This window comes from Saccopteryx bilineata, chromosome 5, assembly GCF_036850765.1.
Source record: "Saccopteryx bilineata isolate mSacBil1 chromosome 5, mSacBil1_pri_phased_curated, whole genome shotgun sequence".
NCBI lineage: Eukaryota > Metazoa > Chordata > Mammalia > Chiroptera > Emballonuridae > Saccopteryx > Saccopteryx bilineata.
The window spans coordinates 148,940,782-148,958,516 of record NC_089494.1 but is presented as its reverse complement, the minus strand read 5'-3'; the positions used below and the strand labels follow the sequence as shown (position 1 = coordinate 148,958,516).

At 38.0% G+C, this 17,735-nt stretch overlaps 1 long non-coding RNA gene across 2 annotated transcripts in view; it reads left to right on the top strand.

Moving 5' to 3' along the window:
• The window catches only part of LOC136337709 (uncharacterized), a 78,096-nt gene extending 64,864 nt beyond the window's left edge, over positions 1-13,232 (top strand). Inside the window, exons 5-7 of one of the 2 annotated variants that reach the window (XR_010731875.1) lie at positions 6,567-6,616; positions 7,688-8,068; positions 12,850-13,232. This is a non-coding gene — a long non-coding RNA (uncharacterized lncRNA). Of the gene's footprint in view, positions 1-6,566; positions 6,617-7,687; positions 8,222-12,849 lie in introns of those variants that run through there. The other variant, XR_010731874.1, reaches the window with a different exon arrangement.
• The last annotated feature ends 4,503 nt before the right edge of the window (positions 13,233-17,735 follow it).

Below are 17,735 nucleotides of genomic sequence, written 5' to 3'. Positions count from 1 at the left end.
GCCAGATGAGCCAGTGCTGCAGCCAGTGAAGTGACCTTGGGGTTTTCAACCTGGGTCCTCAGCATCCCAGGCCAGTGCTCTATCCACTCCACCACCACCTGGTCAGGCTACATGATTTCAATTTAAATGGAACTTCCCTTCGTTTACTTCTCTTTGTGCTTGAGAGTTCTCACTTGCAAAAAAAGCTTGGCATTTTTATTAAAACACACTTTATTTTGTACAAAAAGCATTAAAATTCCACAAAGTATTGGGAAATAAAATGTTTCATTTTGTCGAGGAAAAAATAATTGAAGCCAGAAAATTCTTTATGAAGATGACCTTGAGCGTTTGGCTCCTGGATGATAATTCCAACTGTAACGATAATTTTCTCCCTAATGTCCACCACCCTCTGCATTGAGACTTGCTTAGCGGGCCACTGAGGAGACTCTGGTGTGATGGGATGAGCTGATCCTAGATCTGGTTCCTCAGGTCTTGCATTATTTTTTGGTAGCACCGATTGATTTTTAGTTACAGGATATTAGGAATTCTCAAATCATAAGTTACTTGAATTAGGACAGAAAAAGTTTGCTTGGAATAAATCCGAGATGAGGCTCATCATTTTAGAACTTTGATGGCCAATTTAAGAGGTATGCTCAGAGTGAGAGTCAGTGTAATAATGTAAGTGGAAGTGCCCACTACATTGTTGGGTACATAGTATGAGCTTAAAACATTGCAGTTGAATTGTTTGCACAGAAAAAAATGTGTTGAGAAAAGAGATGGATACTACTATACTATATAATATGGACAAATCCAACAAGAATCTCTTATATAATCTGGATATGATTTCAGGCTACTAGAGTTAGATGTTGTTATGGACTGAATGTTTGTATCCCCCCCCCCCCAATTCATATGTTGAAATCCTATCCTCCAAAGTGAACATTTTTGAAGCTGAGACCTTTGAGAGGTGACAAGGTCATTAGTTCACTCTCATTTTCTCTGCTCTCTCTGGGCCATGTGAGGACACCAGGAGAAGGTAAGCCACAAAGTGGGTCCTCATCAAACACTGGATCTACTGGCACCTTGATTTGAAATTTCCAGCCTCCAGAATTGTGAGAAATAATTTTTAAGCCACCCAGGCCTTGGTATTTTTGTTATGGCAACTTGAAGCAAGATGTAGACTGCAATTATTTTATTCAGGCTTGTCAAAAAGTAACACATCACTTTTTTTTCAGACCAACTATTTTACCATGTTACTATTTCTAAGTATTTTGGAGCTATTTCAATTTTCAGTCTGCTTCTAAATATCAATTAATCATTAACCCCTCCCAAAAGTTAGAATTTAGACCAAGCATGTTTAAATAATCTATAATTGCTTTATCTTTCCCATGGGTGAAAATATGAATACCCTCTTCCTCCAAAAGGAAAAGAGAAAAAATATCTAATAAATAGCTAGCTGATTTAATACTATTTGAAAATCAATTGAAAAATTGAAACAATGGGTAATCATAGTATACAGCTAAGATATTATAGTTAATATTTATATTTTTTGGAAAATTACATTTAATATATGGCAATAATTATCACACCATGGAGTAGACTGTCTAAAAGTCATTTGCAGTTGCACCTGAGGACTGGGGGAAGAAACTGATGTTAGGAAAATCACCCTCACTAAGGAAGTACATTTTACCAAAGAAATAGTAAGAATTTGTACAGATAAGAGTGGCTAGGGGTATAATATATAAAAATTGAAGTTACTTTCTATTTTGGCATCACCCATAACTCCATTATTTATAACTTCAAAAATTATGAATATACATAGTGGTCAGTTTGCAACACAATGTGTAAAGTAATTTTGTAGTAGTCCCTTTATATTTTCCCAAGTGAATTAGGCTCCTTCAGAACGCTCAGTTTTTTTTTTTTTGTTTGTTTGTTTTTTATAATTTTATTTTTTTAATGGGGTGACATCAATAAATCAGGATACATATATTCAAAGATAACAAGTCCAGGTTATCTTGTCGTTCAATTATGTTGCATACCCACCACCCAAAGTCAGATTGTCCTCCGTCACCCTCTATCTTGTTCTCTCTGTGCCCCTCCCCCTCCCCCTTTCCCTCCCCCATTCCCCCCTACCCCCGTAACTACCACACTCTTATCAATGTCTCTTAGTTTCACTATTATGTCCCACCTACGTATGGAATAATACAGTTCCTGTTTTTTTCTGATTTACTTATTTCACTTCGTATCATGTTATCAAGATCCCACCATTTTGCTGTAAATGTTCCGATGTCATCATTTCTTATGGCTGAGTAGTATTCCATAGTGTATATGTGCCACATCTTCTTTATCCAGTCATCTATTGATGGGCTTTTTGGTTGTTTCCATGTCCTGGCCACTGTGAACAATGCTGCAATAAACATGGGGCTGCATGTGTCTTTACGTATCAATGTTTCTGAGTTTTGGGGATATATACCCAGTAGAGGGATTGCTGGGTCATAAGGTAGTTCTATTTTCAGTTTTTTGAGGAACCACCATACTTTCTTCCATAATGGTTGTACTACTTTACATTCCCACCAACAGTGGATGAGGGTTCCTTTTTCTCCACAGCCTCTCCAACATTTGCTATTACCTGACTTGCTAATAACAGCTAATCGAACAGGTGTGAGGTGGTATCTCATTGCCATTTTGATTTGCATTTCTCTAATAGCTAAAGAAGATGAGCATCTTTTCATATATCTGTTGGCCATTTGTATTTCTTCCTGTGAGAAGTGTCTATTCATATCCTCTTCCCATTTTTTTATTGGATTGTTTGTTTGTTTGTTGTTGAGTTTTATGAGTTCTTTGTATATTTTGGATATTAAGCCCTTATCTGAGCTGTTGTTTGAAAATATCATTTCCCATTTAGTTGGCTTTCTGTTTATTTTGTTATCAGTTTCTCTTGCTGAGCAAAAACTTCTTAGTCTGATGTAGTCCCATTCATTAATTTTTGCCTTCACTTCTCTTGCCATTGGAGTCAAATTCATAAAATGCTCTTTAAAACCCAGGTCCATGAGTTGAGTACCTATGTCTTCTTCTATGTACTTAATTGTTTCAGGTCTTATGTTTAGATCTTTGATCCATTTTGAGTTAACTTTTGTACAGGGAGAGAGACTGTAGTCCAGTTTCATTCTTTTGCATGTGGCTTTCCAGTTTTCCCAGCACCATTTATTGAAGAGGCTTTCTTTTCTCCATTGTGTGTTGTTGGCCCCTTTATCAAAAATTATTTGACTATATATATGTGGTTTTATTTCTGGACTTTCTATTCTGTTCCATTGGTCTGAGTGTCTATTTTTCTGCCAATACCATGCTGTTTTGATTGTCGTGGCCCTATAATAGAGTTTGAAGTCAGGTATTGTAATGCCCCCAGCTTCATTCTTTTTCTTTAGGATTGCTTTGGCTATTCGGGGTTTTTTATAGTTCCATATAAATCTGATGATTTTTTGCCCTATTTCTTTAAAAAATGTCATTGGAAGTTTGATGGGAATTGCATTAAATTTGTATATTGCTTTGGGTAATATAGCCATCTTGATTATATTTATTCTTCCTAGCCAAGAACAAGGTATATTCTTCCATCTCATTATATCTTTTTCAATTTCCCTTAACAATGGTTTATAGTTTTCATTATATAAGTCCTTTACATTCTTTGTTATGTTTATTCCTAAGTATTTTATTTTTTTTTGTTGCAATCGTGAAGGGGATTATTCTTTTGAGTTCCTTCTCAGTTGTTTCATTGTTGGCATATAGAAAGGCTATTGACTTCTGTATGTTAATTTTGTATCCTGCGACCTTACTGTATTGGCTTATTGTTTCTAGTAGTCTTTTTGTGGATTCTTTGGGGTTTTCGATGGATAGGATCATATCATCTGCAAAAAGTGATACCTTTACTTGTTCTTTTCCGATATGGATGCCTTTTATTTCTTTGTCTTGTCTGATTGCTGTGGCGAGAACCTCTAGTACCACATTAAATAAGAGTGGAGAGAGTGGACAACCCTGTCTTGTTCCTGATTTAAGGGGGAAAGCCTTCAGTTTAGTGCCATTTAACATGATGTTAGCTGATGGTTTATCATATATGGCCTTTATCATGTTGAAATATTTTCCTTCTATACCCATTTTGTTGAGAGTCTTAAACATAAAATTGTGTTGTATTTTATCGAAAGCCTTTTCTGCATCTATTGATAAGATCATGTGGTTTTTGTTCTTTGTTTTGTTGATATGGTGTATTATGTTAACCGTTTTACGTATGTTGAACCATCCTTGAGATTCTGGGATGAATCCCACTTGATCATGATGTATTATTTTTTTAATATGTTGTTGTATTCGATTTGCTAGTATTTTGTTTAGTATTTTAGCATCTGTATTCATTAGAGATATTGGTCTGTAGTTTTCTTTTTTTGTGCCATCCTTGCCTGGTTTTGGGATGAGGGTTATGTTGGCCTCATAAAATGTGTTTGGAAGTATTGCTTCTTCTTCAATTTTTTGGAAGACTTTGAGTAGAATAGGAACCAAGTCTTCTTTGAATGTTTGATAAAATTCGCTGGTATAGCCGTCAGGGCCTGGACTTTTATTTTTGGGGAGGTTTTTAATGGTTTTTTCTATTTCTTCTCTACTGATAGGTCTGTTTAGGCTTTCTGCTTCTTCTTGACTCAGTCTAGGAAGGTTGTATTTTTCTAGGAATTTATCCATTTCTTCTAGGTTGTTGAATTTAGTGGCATAAAGTTTTTCATAGTATTCTACAATAATTCTTTGTATATCTACAGTGTCCGTGGTGATTTCTCCTCTTTCATTTTGGATTTTGTTTATATGAGTTCTTTCTCTTTTTTCCTTGGTAAGTCTTGCCAAGGGTTTGTCAATTTTGTTGATCTTTTCAAAGAACCAGCTCCTTGCAGAACGCTCAATTTTTTCATGTGTAAATAATGGAATTAAACTAAATCATTGTTTCTCAAATTTTAATGTGCATTTGAACCATCTGAAGGTCTTGTTAAAATTTAAATTTGAGTTCAGGCGGTTTCTGGGGTAGACCTCAGAGTACATTTTTACGCAGTGCCAAACCAGTGCTGGGCCAAGGACAATGTTTTGGCTATGATGGTAATTTATGTTTCCTTTCATCTCTGTATTTCTCTAGGTAACCCAAGAATTCCTGTTTTTGTTGTTACATCGCTTGAATTGTGTGTCAAGTTTCAGATACTTGTTATTTTGCTTTCTCTCAGCACCCTGAAAAAGGTCCAACATAGGTTTTACTGATAATTGTTTTTAGTGTGTCTTTGAAGTCTCTCTGATACTGGACGTAGTCAAGTTTTAATAAAAACTACAAAGTGGAAAAAAGACTAACAGGCCCTTTGAGGGTCATTGATACAATGACCTCATTCTCCAGTTATCTCCCCTTTAATACCTTCTAAAGTTCTTTGAATATTCAATTAACACCCCATTAAATGAGAAATATTCATTATGTTTTCTTTCATTTTCTTGGACTGTGGTTGTCACCTGCAAATGAGGCAACTTTTAGACAGTTTTCAGATGAGGGATTGTGGTCTTGATGCCAGAGCAAAAGGCTGAGATTCAGAGTTCTCAGCTCTTTCAGTGAAATAGACATTTATCCGTAGGCACAACAGCAAACTACAACCTTTAAGTGCCTTGTTAAAGCACTGGGTTTATTTCTAGTTATCTGCTATAAAATACTTTAAGAGGCATAGTTGAAAAGTACTGGCTCACTAATATAATTGACCCTCTAATCCACACCCCAAGCCTGTATGACAATCTTGGATGAGTTACTTATTTTTCCCTGGGTCTTGTTTTCCTTATGTGTAAAATAAGGGAAATTTTTCATAAGACTGTTAAGAAGAATATGTGAGTTAATGCTTGCCAAATATTTAGCCGTATACTTGGCACATAATAAGTACAACATATACATTTGCCAATACTGCCCCTCAAGATCAAAATGTTATCCTGACTGGTGATGGCTCAGTAAATAGAGTGTCGACCTGGGACACTGAGGTCCCAAGTTCAAAACCTGAGGTCGTTGGTTTGAGCATGGGCTTTTTTGGTTTGAGTGCAGGTTTGCAAGCTTGAGCTCAGGGTCTCAGGCTTGAGAGTGGGATGATCGACATGATCCCGCGATTGCTGGCTTGAGCTCAAAGATGGTTGACTTGAAGTCTGAGGTCGCTGGCTTGATCAGGGGCACACTGGCTTGGCTGGAGCCCCCTGTCAAGGTACATGTGAGAAGCAATCATGAACAACTAAAAAAAAAAAAAAGTGCCACAACTAAGAGTTGATGATTCCCATCTCTCTCTCTTCTTGTACCTATCTCTTTCACTAACTCTCTTCCTTTCTCTGTCTCTCTCACAAAAAATATCAAACTGTTAAATCTTATTTCAGACCATTTGCATTTATGTATCTCTTAAGTAAATACATATTTCTTCCTTGCTGTATACAAGCTATTTTTAGCAGTCATGTAAGCCTTCGTAGTAATAAAGCCTTTAAACTTATAAAATCTTGATAAAGTATAGATATTATAATTAAATATTATTTTAATTAATGAATTTTATTTTATGCAGGCACTGTGGAAGACAAAAATTGCATGACACCAATTCTGCCTTCAAACAAGGTACAGTTTTATGGGGAAGAAAAACACACACTAAAATAAATGTAATATAACAAAGAAGGCTTATTACTCATCACAGATTTGGAAAATAATATTCAATATTTCCTTCTACTTCTCTATTGCAAAACTAAGAAAACTCAGGTAATTATATTATTGCCTTAGTTCCAACATTTCTCTTAACTTATTTAATCTTTAAGAAATGATTTTTTTAAAAATAGAACTAGTATTATTGTTTTTCTGATTATAAAAGCAATATATGGAGAAGCATAGACTCTCGGGAAAATTAGGGAACACAGAGGGAACAGTAAAGGCCACATAGAAGGGAGCCCGGAAGGGAGGGAGCCTTGGTTTCTATTGCTTACTCTTTTGTATCTTTTAAATTTTATACCATGTGCAAGTATTACCTATTAAAAATAAACATTTTTCTAAGTTAATAGATTTATGTTGGAATATACATCATATGATAAATAAATTTATAAAATAGAAAATAAAATTACTTATAATGCCACTATGAGCTTAACTTTTTTTTTTTTTTTTAAAGTGCCTTCAGACAGGAAGGGGATAGAAGTGGGGAGGACACTCTTTTTTTATTTACACTCTTTTTTTATTTATTCATTCATTTTAGAGAGGAGAGAGAGAGGGAGAGAAAGAGAGAGAGGAGAGAGAGACAGGGGGAGGAGCTGGAAGCATCAACTCCCATATGTGCCTTGACCAGGCAAGCCCAGGGTTTCGAACCGGCGACTTCAGCATTTCCAGGTCGATGCTTTATCCACTGTGCCACCACAGGTCAGGCCTGAACTTAACTTTTTGATACTTCTATTTCTAGATTCCTTCAGGCATACATACATGAATTTATTTATTTTTTACAAAAATGAGGTCATGATATATATGATATTTTAAAAATACTTTCTATGCCAATAAATATAAATCTACAACATAACTTTTAATGTCTGTATTGTGTTCTACTGTATGTTTATAACTTATCTGTTGATTTCATCAACCTTCTATAGGATAATATTTTTAACAGTTTTGTGATAAACATCTTTTGGTTTTTTTGTTGTTGTTTTTTTTTAGTGAAAGAAGGGGAGGCAGAGACAGACTCCTGCATGTGCTCCAACCAGGATCCACCCAGCAAGCCCACTAAGGGGAGATGCTCTGCCCATCTGAGGCATTGTTAGGTTGCTCCATTGCAACTGGAGACATTCTTTGTTGCCTGAGGCAGAAGCCATAGCCAAGGTGCCCAAGGCCAACTCATTCTAATCAAGCCTTGGCTGAAGGAGGAGAGGAGAGAGAGAAAGAGAGAGAGAGAGAGAAGTGAGAGGGAGACGGATGGAGAAGCAAATGGGCACTTCTCTTGGAATGGAACCCAGGACATCCACATGCTGCTGGGCCAAGAGTCTACCACTGATCCAACCAGCCAGGCCTGTGATGAATATCTTTGTACTTATTATTTGTGTAATTATCTTCTTTTCTTGGACTATACCTTTAGAAGGTCAATTGCTGGGCCGAATATCTGCATGTAAAACTGAGATTTGAAAGAAACTATATGAATACAGAAATCATCCATTTCTCCCCACAGAGGTGCATTGTGGTTCATATGTTAAAGAGAAAGGGATGGAATCCCTATTGCTTCCCCAGGACTGGAAGGGTAGGGACTATTTTCTTCCAGGTTCCAAGGTCTTCAGAAAGGGGTGTGCTAAGCTTTTCCAAGGAACAGCTGACTGAGCCCCACACAAAGCAAGGGAAGTAAACTGAGCGGACAAAATAGAGAGGGAGGTGGGAGTGGGAGGTAAACAGGACTTTAGATGGGACACCAGTGGAGAGTCTTAAGCAGGGAGTCGTGCAACTTGATTTAGTTTTTAAGAACTCACCTGAAGGCCAGGTGAGCCCAAAAGCTTGGACTAGGGAGGGAGGGAAGAGTTGGTCAAACACAGAATATATTTTGAAGGTGGGGCCAAAGCATTCTGCAACATTTAGGGACTAGGACATTGCTATATGCTTACTGAAAAAAAAGTAAAATTTATTTGGTAGAAATTATAACTAAACTATAGTTGTCAGTGACAAGGCAGTTTATAAATATACTAATTAATTTTTAAAAATTCAGTTGTCTTTAGTGATGAATAATAAAATAATATGGTTTGATAAAATAATATGAATAAATAGAGAAGACAATTGGAAACAGATGAGTCGAGTGATGGCCAATCATGGCAGTGGCAACTCTACCGGGCCCGTGTCGCTGAAGCTGGGTTAATTCAGCTTCTCCTGACTTCTTCCTGGTTCCTGGCAGGCCTTCTGTGTAAAGGAGGCCAATATACAGTGTAGTGTGAGTCCAGACAGGTGCATAGAAATGCAGGCAGGAGACCATGTTTATAGCCTCAAAAGAACTAGAGGAAAGTGACAATATAAAGCATACTTAATAACCACCTGTATTAGTCAGGATTCTCCAGAGAAAAAGAATCATCAGTGTGTGTGTGTGTGTGTGTGTGTGTGTGTGTGTGTGTGTATTTTAAGGAGTGTGTGTGTGTATTTTAAGGAATTGGCTCACAAAATTGTGGAGGTTTGGTAGTCCAAAATTTATGGAGTACGCTAGCAGACAGGAGACCCAGGTCAGAGTTGCATCTAAAGATTTCCTTTGTAGAATTTCCTCTGGCTTGGGGAAGGTCAGAATTTTGTTCTGTTAAAGATCTCAACTTATTAGATGAGGCCCATTCACATTATGGTGGATAATTTTACTTAAAACCGACTAATTTAAATGTTAATCTCATTGAAAACACACATTCACAGGAACATCTAGAATAATGTTTGATCAAATATCTGAGCACCAGGACCCAGCGAAGTTGACACATGAAATCACCACCATAGCCCCCAACCTCCACTTTCATACACTCGCACTTCTGCAACAGAGGAAAGAAAATTGAAGGGTGTAGGGATAACAATGTTGGTGCCTTTTATTTGCCCTCTGATTGTAACCCCAAGCTGTAGTCAAACTATATATCTATACTTACTTTTTTAATTTCTTTTTTTAAGTGAGAGGAAGGGAGATAGAGAGACAGACTCCCTCATGTTCTCTGACTGGGATCCACCCAGCAACGCCTATCAGGGGCCGGTGCTTGAACCAACCGAGCTATCCTCAGTACCCAGGACTGATGCTTCAACCAATGGAGCCACTGGCACTGGCTGCAGGAGGGGAAGACAGAGTAGGGAGAGAGGAAGGGCGAGAGAAGCAGATGATTGCTTCTCATGTCCACTGACTGGGGATCGAACCTGGGATATCTGCATGCTAGGCCGACACTATCCACGGAGCCAACAGGCCAGGGCATACTTTTTTTTTTTTTATAAGTGAATGAGTATGTGTACTTCTCCCATGATAAACTATAAAATTCAACTTTCCTCCTCCTCCCCACTATGAGTGCATATGACCGTTTTACCTTTAAAATTCCTGGCCTACAACCATTATACTGAATGTTACCACCATAAAATAAATAAACAAGTAATTGAAATTTTAACTCTCATTGCCTCCTCTAAGAAAAATGCAGAAATTTATTTTCTATTTTTGGTGGGTAGGAAGGCCCATACTTCTGAACTGTTTGCTGTTAAGAGCACAAGTCAAGGTGGACACCTTGCTTTTTAAAACAATACAGTTAGGGTTGCTTTGAGATGAAATAGCCAGTTCACTAGCAAGTCCTCTCCCCAGAGCCCAGGACTGAGGTTAAAGATAGAATAACACCAGCATTTTTTTTTTTTTTGTATTTTTCTGAAGCTGGAAACGGGGAGAGACAGTTAGACAGACTCCCGCATGCACCCGACCGGGATCTACCCCGCACGCCCCTCGGCACGCCCACCAGGGGCGAGGCTCTGCACACCAGGGGGCGTCGCTCTGCCCCTGGGGGGGGGGTGGGTAGCTCTGCCGCGACCAGAGCCACTCTAGCGCCTGGGGCAGAGGCCGAGGAGCCATCCCCAGCGCCTGGGCCATCTTTGCTCCAATGGAGCCTTGGCTGCAGGAGGGGAAGAGAGAGACAGAGAGGAAGGGGGTGGGGGTGGAGAAGCAAATGGGCGCCTCTCCTATGTGCCCTGGCCGGGAATCGAACCCGGGTCCCCCGCACGCCAGGCCGACGCTCTACCGCTGAGCCAACCGGCCAGGGCAACACCAGCATTATTAATGGTTCAAATGTGCATCATTCTTTGAAGCTGGTGAAGTGCTTCAGCAACTTGGCTATGAGAAAGATTTTCAGGCTTTTAATCCCACCTCTAGGATTCTTTAAAGAGAAACATTATCAAAGAGCTTTTTAAAAGTGTAGTCCACACCACAAGCCCTAGCATCCCCAAATTGTTGTGTCACTAACATTCAGTTTAGAAAAACTGCTTTCTTGCCCTGGCCGGTTGGCTCAGCGGTAGAGCGTCGGCCTAGCGTGCGGAGCACCCGGGTTCGATTCCCGACCAGGGCACACAGGAGAGGCGCCCATTTGCTTCTCCACCCCTCTGCCGTGCTTTCCTCTCTGTCTCTCTCTTCCCCTCCCACAGCCGGGGCTCCATTGGAGCAAGGATGGCCCAGGCGCTAGGGATGGCTCTGTGGCCTCTGCCTCAGGCGCTAGAGTGGCTCTGGTCGCAACATGGCGACGCCCAGGATGGGCAGAGCATCGCCCCCTGGTGGGCAGAGCGTCACCCCTGGTGGGCGTGCCGGGTGGATCCCGGTCGGGCGCATGCGGGAGTCTGTCTGACTGTCTCTCCCTGTTTCCAGCTTCAGAAAAAAGAAAAAAAAAAAAAAAGAAAAAAGAAAAACTGCTTTCTTAATAAAAGTATCAGCAGCACATTTGGGGGGCTTCTATCCAGCAGGATGTCTCCTGTTCCAGAATGACAAAATACGTAAATCCAAAGAGAGCAAACAAGACAGCTGCGTAGCATATCAGATGAGATGGGCACTCTCAGGGTGGTATGGCCGTAGACGCTGCGTAGCATATCAGAAGCTGTGTAAACAACCTTTGGTTTCAAAACACTTTTGGTTTCAAAATTGTCCTTTTTCTTCTAAGAAGCTAAAAAACTGAAAAAAAAAAAAAGTAAAAAACCCAACTGTAATGACTTCCAATTTTTCCCAAAGTTTATGCATGATAATATCACACTCATTTTTAAAGAAAGGAGAAAGGGAGGACTATCAGGCCATAGTTTACAGTCAGGCCAATGCCAAAGCCAAGACCAATTTCCACAACTCCTGTGCGTGAATTGCCATGCTAAGTGTGATATTCAGACTCTGATCCTAAAATACTTACTTTTCACTACTAAAATTTGGTGAGAATCTTTCTTTTAATTGACAAGTAGAATGAAGACAAAAACCTGGTATTTTTTTAAACTAGAAAATATTGGCTCTTTCAATGTGATTTATGCTACCTAGAGTCAAGAAAAAATGAATACATTTCTTTCTTGAAGAGTTTCCTGGTTTTATAGATTTTCTTTATTTCTTTTTTTCTTTTCAGCAGCTAAAGGCATGCCAACAAAAATCTCCCAAGAAATACCAGCCATACATACAATTTTTGTACCTCTATTTTTTTCTAAGACCTTACAACCGTTTGAAACAGGAGTACAGATGTGAAAGCAAATAGTGCCTACCACAATACCTGGCGTAAAACAGACAATAGCTGACAACGACTTGGATTATAGCATTGCCTTACAACATGTCTGCTTCTCTACTTCCTCTGAATCATGGTTGGGCTAGTTTATTCTTAAACAAAAAAATACAATTGAAGGAAATAGTTTTTTGGATCTTCCAGTCAAAGCTTTGCACCAGTCACAGGGAATCCTGTATCTCTCTAAATTCTCTCAGTTATTAGGTAAGAAGTTGTGACACCCATTTCACAGTTGGTACATATGAGACCCATGTAAATTCATTGACTTTTAAAGAATCTGTTAAGGGACACCATTGGGATTTGAATCCAAGTGTTTTCATTTTTTATACTTTTTTTTCACTACTTAGGACTGCAGTATTATTCTATGACTACCCATCTCATGCAAATTTACAATGATTTGTCTAGGAATAGGCTATCAGTCCCATCGTCTGCTTTTCAAATTAGGCATTAATATTTGTTAGACTTTTAGAGATTGATAAAGCTTCACGAAAGTAATATAGCATTGGTATATAAAGACTTTGTTTCCAACAAGAGGAATATAATTAAAACCTTTTACTATCATATGAAGCAGCGGCTAGCCACATTCTTGTTTTAAAATATTTTATTCACATTTTTCAGGAATATGAAACTATCAAGTAATGGAGCAAGGATAAAGGTAAAAGAAGACAGCGAGAAAGAGGGTTTTTCATCTGGGAGTACTAACACTTCTTACTTAGTTAAGAGATTACAAATTAGTAACTTCTGCTTATGTCATTAAATATCATCAAATTTGTATAATTTATTCTTTCTTTGAAATGGAGCCAAGACAACCTCAAGGCCTTTGTAGTTACTGTTCCCTATACCTGGAGCTCTCCATTCCCTCCCCCCATTCAAGACTGTGTTCAAATGTCACCTTATCAAGAGGTCTTCCTTGACTCTTCTATATAAAGTGTCACCTCTCCTTGACGTTCTTGTTGTTACTTTCTGTACCTTTCTCTGTTGTGTTTTTTTTCATTGTACCAACCTCCACATAACATGTTATATTTTTATGTGTTAATTGTTGAGCTCTCTTTGATGAAAATAAGTACCGGGGAGCAAAACTTGGTCTGTTTGGTTCATTGTATTTTCAGATCCTTAAAAAGAGTACATAGTAAGTACTCAATAAATATTTGTTGAGTGAATAAATATAAACAAAGTTTTGTTTTTATTTATCATTAATTAATTTATTTTCTATATCTATCTTCTAAAGCATCTACATCTTCAAGAAATTGGTTTGGGAAACCTTGAAAAATCTTTGAGTCCCTTCCTCACAAGGTATGAAGTTAAAATGAAGCCTGATCTGTGGTGGCGCAGTGGATAAAGCATTGGCCTGGAATGCTGAGGTTGCCAGGTCTAAACCCTGGGCTTGCCTGGTCAAGGCACATATGGGAGTTGAGGCTTCCTGCTCCTCTCTTCCTTTTCTGTTTCTCTCTCTTCTTTCTAAAATAAATAAATAAAATCTTTTAAAAAATAAATTAAAGTGAAATCCTCCAAGATTTCATCAACTGTATCAATTTCAGAGGCATTTATGAGTGTAAAAACCAATCTTTAAAGGTATAAGAAAAAAAATTATAGTGCTCTATTAAAAAGCCAGTGGTAATGACCCATTTTAAAAAATAGAAAAGATCTAAGTTTTCAAAGAAACATGCAAATATTCTATATGTTTTTCAAAGGATGAATGATTTTTGTAAGGACCAAGAGAAGGTCAGAAAATAAGCAGGGCACTAATGGAACAGGGAACTAAAGGGTTACAGGCAGGTCCTGCTCCTGTTCTGTTAGGAATAACATGCCCAAGGTCGTTCAAGAAGCAGAGACAGATAGGGACTCTGGGAGGCTGAGAGAGAAGAAGAAAAAAAAAGAAAAGAAAAAGAGACAAACGTTTGCATTCTATTGGTTAAAAGACCCTTATCAGGAGTTTAGGTTTGGAATTCGCCAATGAGCTAGACCTCAGCCCCTGTTGCTATGCTATGTGCAGCCCCCTTAGCAAATAGGTTACCGCCACATCTGCTTCTGTATTAGGCTTGCTTGCTTAGCTTATAAAAAGATTTAGCTGTGAGCGCTAGGTGCAATTCCCATCCGCAGCTCCTTGTGAGCACAGTATCTCTGGACACCTCGGGAATTTGCCCCTGCGCAAGTAAAACTGGCCAATAAAGTTACATCTATACTCCTGAAAGTCTCCGACGTTTGTTTTTGTACCCAGTGGATGCTATAATTTTATATAAATGTATTTCAGTTTACTTAAAACTAGAGCTTCTAAGTTATGATCTGGAATGAAATACAGTAAGGACCTAATTCTCCCCTTACTTCTGATATGTGTATTCCCAACACTGTCTAAAAGACAAAAAAGAAAACCAAAACAAAACACCCCCCAAAACTCTATACAAAATCTGAAAGCAAGCCAATATATGTTTCCAGTAGATGGCACTGCAAATCAAGTCTTTATAAGTCTATTCACTTTATTCTTTGATCACAATAATCATTATTTATTCTGTAGTAATACCATCTAATGCAACTTATATAGTGGAAACAAAAAGGTTGGGGATTTGGAAGGTACAATAAAGCTATATTGTACAACATCCCAGCATTGCTATTTCTTTTCTATATATCACAGTTGGGTGTTTATGAAGGCAGTGGTGTGTGTATAGCAAAAATTGTTCAATTGCTTATACATGAAACCCACTTTTTGATGTGGGATTTGGGTTGCCAGTTTTAATTTATTTAGTCTATTTTATATATAAGTCCAAAGGGACTCTACATCTATGCACAGTGCCAAGTTCATTCTCATTCAGGCAAGTTAATGTACAGAGGCAAAAGTATGCCAAGTCATAAACCACATCTATGACCTGTGCTGTTTGTGTGAGTGTGTGTGTTGTTGGTCAATAAAGACCTTTGGTCATAATGAATATAAATGATTCCAGACAACTTAGGTTCTATGACAAAAAACCGTGGCAAATGCATATTTTCTAGTAACAGTAGATCTGGACCAGCTTTGCATATAAAGTACTATATATTTAAAACATACTTTCAAGCCATTTAAAAGAAACATTACACATTCTGTACACTAGAACATATTAAATGCTATTATATATTATATATTGTATATAAAAACACCTAGAAGACTGTCTGGCACAAAAAAGGTAGTAAATTAATTCTCCCTCCCTTTCCTCCTGTCTCTAATTGAATGGCAGAACAAGGGGGCCAATTCTTAGAGCCAGCCCCTACTCTGCAACTGTGCTGAGACCTCTGTCACTTTACCTTGTGGACTCTAACTTCTTTGCTTTTCAAACGGGTTGGAGGCAAAGTTGCAAGATCTAAAATATTTTGCCAAATATAAAGTTAGATTCTTAACTCACATAAGTACTACTAAGCACCATCAGAGGTTGGTGTGGCTTGTGAAGGTTTTCATCTTCCTCTATGAAGAAAGAAGCCATCAGTCAAAACTGATACATCCACAAGTAATCCATGGCTGCTCTTTGAAGAAATGTCATGGAGTCCAGATGTCAGCCAGTTTTTATATATGCCCTCGGCATTGTTATTTTTCTCTCCTATTGTCAAGGAAGACTGAAACGCCTTCAAATTGTACAGGAAGAAACAATGAGTTCCTGAAATGTCTAGAAATGTAGGAAGAGGTGCTCTGATAGATGACACCACTCATCACTACACTCATTTAGTACTCTCGACCCGTTCAAATAGCGATCTTGATTACCGCATGCTTTCCCCATTGACTGTCATAGATACTCTCACCTCAGCCCCACTTTTATGGGTAAATCAAACCCATATAGTAAATACGAAAACACAACAGTCATCTAAATGGGGCAGACATGACTTAAACAATATAGCCTCACTGCAGGGTGTAGGACAGAGAATGTCCTATGCTCTTCCCCTACAGATCTATTCATTTCATCCCCCGCCCCCTTGTGACTCCAGAGTTTACACTGTTGCTGGTTAAAATTGGCAGAGATGCATTAGAATACCATAGAAAGCAATTTGTGGCTTTGAGCTGTGGTAGATTGATAATTACTTCAGTGTTTGAAAGGAACTTACAGAATATCTAGTCCTATCCCCTCATTTTATCCAAGAGAAAAGACTGGCTTAAAGAGGTCACTTGATTTATGCAGATCACAGAAATTAGTGATGAAACAATGATAAGGTCATTCGACTTCTAATACACAAGCCAAGTACTTGAACTGGCAATAGAGGAAAGGGTGAAAAAAATAAAATAAGGTCTTTAGATTTCACTCTTAGTGACCCTATGTAAGTAATGGAAAATGCTATCTTACACGGCCTCTAGTGCAGTGATTTTCAACCTTTTTCATCTCATGGCACACATAAACTAATTTCTAAAATTCTGCAGCACACCAAAAAGTCTATTTTTTGCTAATCTGCTGATTTGATTAAAAAATGATTTACAAAAATAAAAAAAGGCAATATTTACCTACCTACCCTTTTTGCTCCAGAGTAACTTTTTAAAATATCAGTTGCTTATATTTGTATATAAGGATTTCTGGTACCATGACTTAACCAATCAGATGCAACCTTATGATGCCACATTACCAATAAGATGATACTCTATTATATGACCCCAACTAAATAGGTATTACACGTTTTAAATTCTTGCAGCACACTGGTTGAAAATCATTGCTCTGGTGAAAAGAAGAGTATACAAATTCTTCAAATATTTGGTTATTTGGGGGGGGGGCTATTTGGAAGGCTTTCTACCCTTCTGCTTTTGTGTTAAGCAAGTTATGTCTAATATCTCATTAGAATGAAGAAAATATAATAGCTCATCTTCTTCAGGGTATTTCCTTTTCTCAGTGGGAAATAATAATAGATTAAACATGAAATAACTATGGGCAAGTTGGCCAGTATTTTTCTTGGTATGAAAATCATTGCATCAAGATTTAAGTAATCTTATGTCTTTAACATAAAAAAATCACATGCACATAATTTTTTACCCTTCTGCAATAATTTTTGTAAAGTAATACTTAGGACCACACAGAATATGAGGGAGTAAGTTTTTTTTTCAATGTTTATTTTATTGACTTCAGAGAGAAAAGAAAGAAGAAAGAGACAGAGAGACATGAACATTGATCTGTTCCTGTATGTCCCCCGAACCAGGGGATTGAATAGGCAACCTCTGTGCTTCAGGAAGATGCTCCCCTGGACGGCAAACTTGGGCTTTCGAGCCACATGCAGCTTTTTGGCCCCTTGAGTGTGGCTCTTCCACAAAATACCAAGTGCGGGCGCTACTTCGATAAGGAATGTACCTACCGATATAGTTTAAGTTTAAAAAATTTGGCTCTCAAAAGAAATTTCAATAGTTGTACTATTGATATTTGGCTCTGTTGACTAATGAGTCCAGCCAACCAAGCCACCAGGCCAGGACAGAAACTCCTCAAGTTATTTTTATTCCTACTTTGTGCTGCATCATCAGGCAAATAGAATTGGCATCTAGTAAATATTTTCCAATTAAGAAATATAATTTT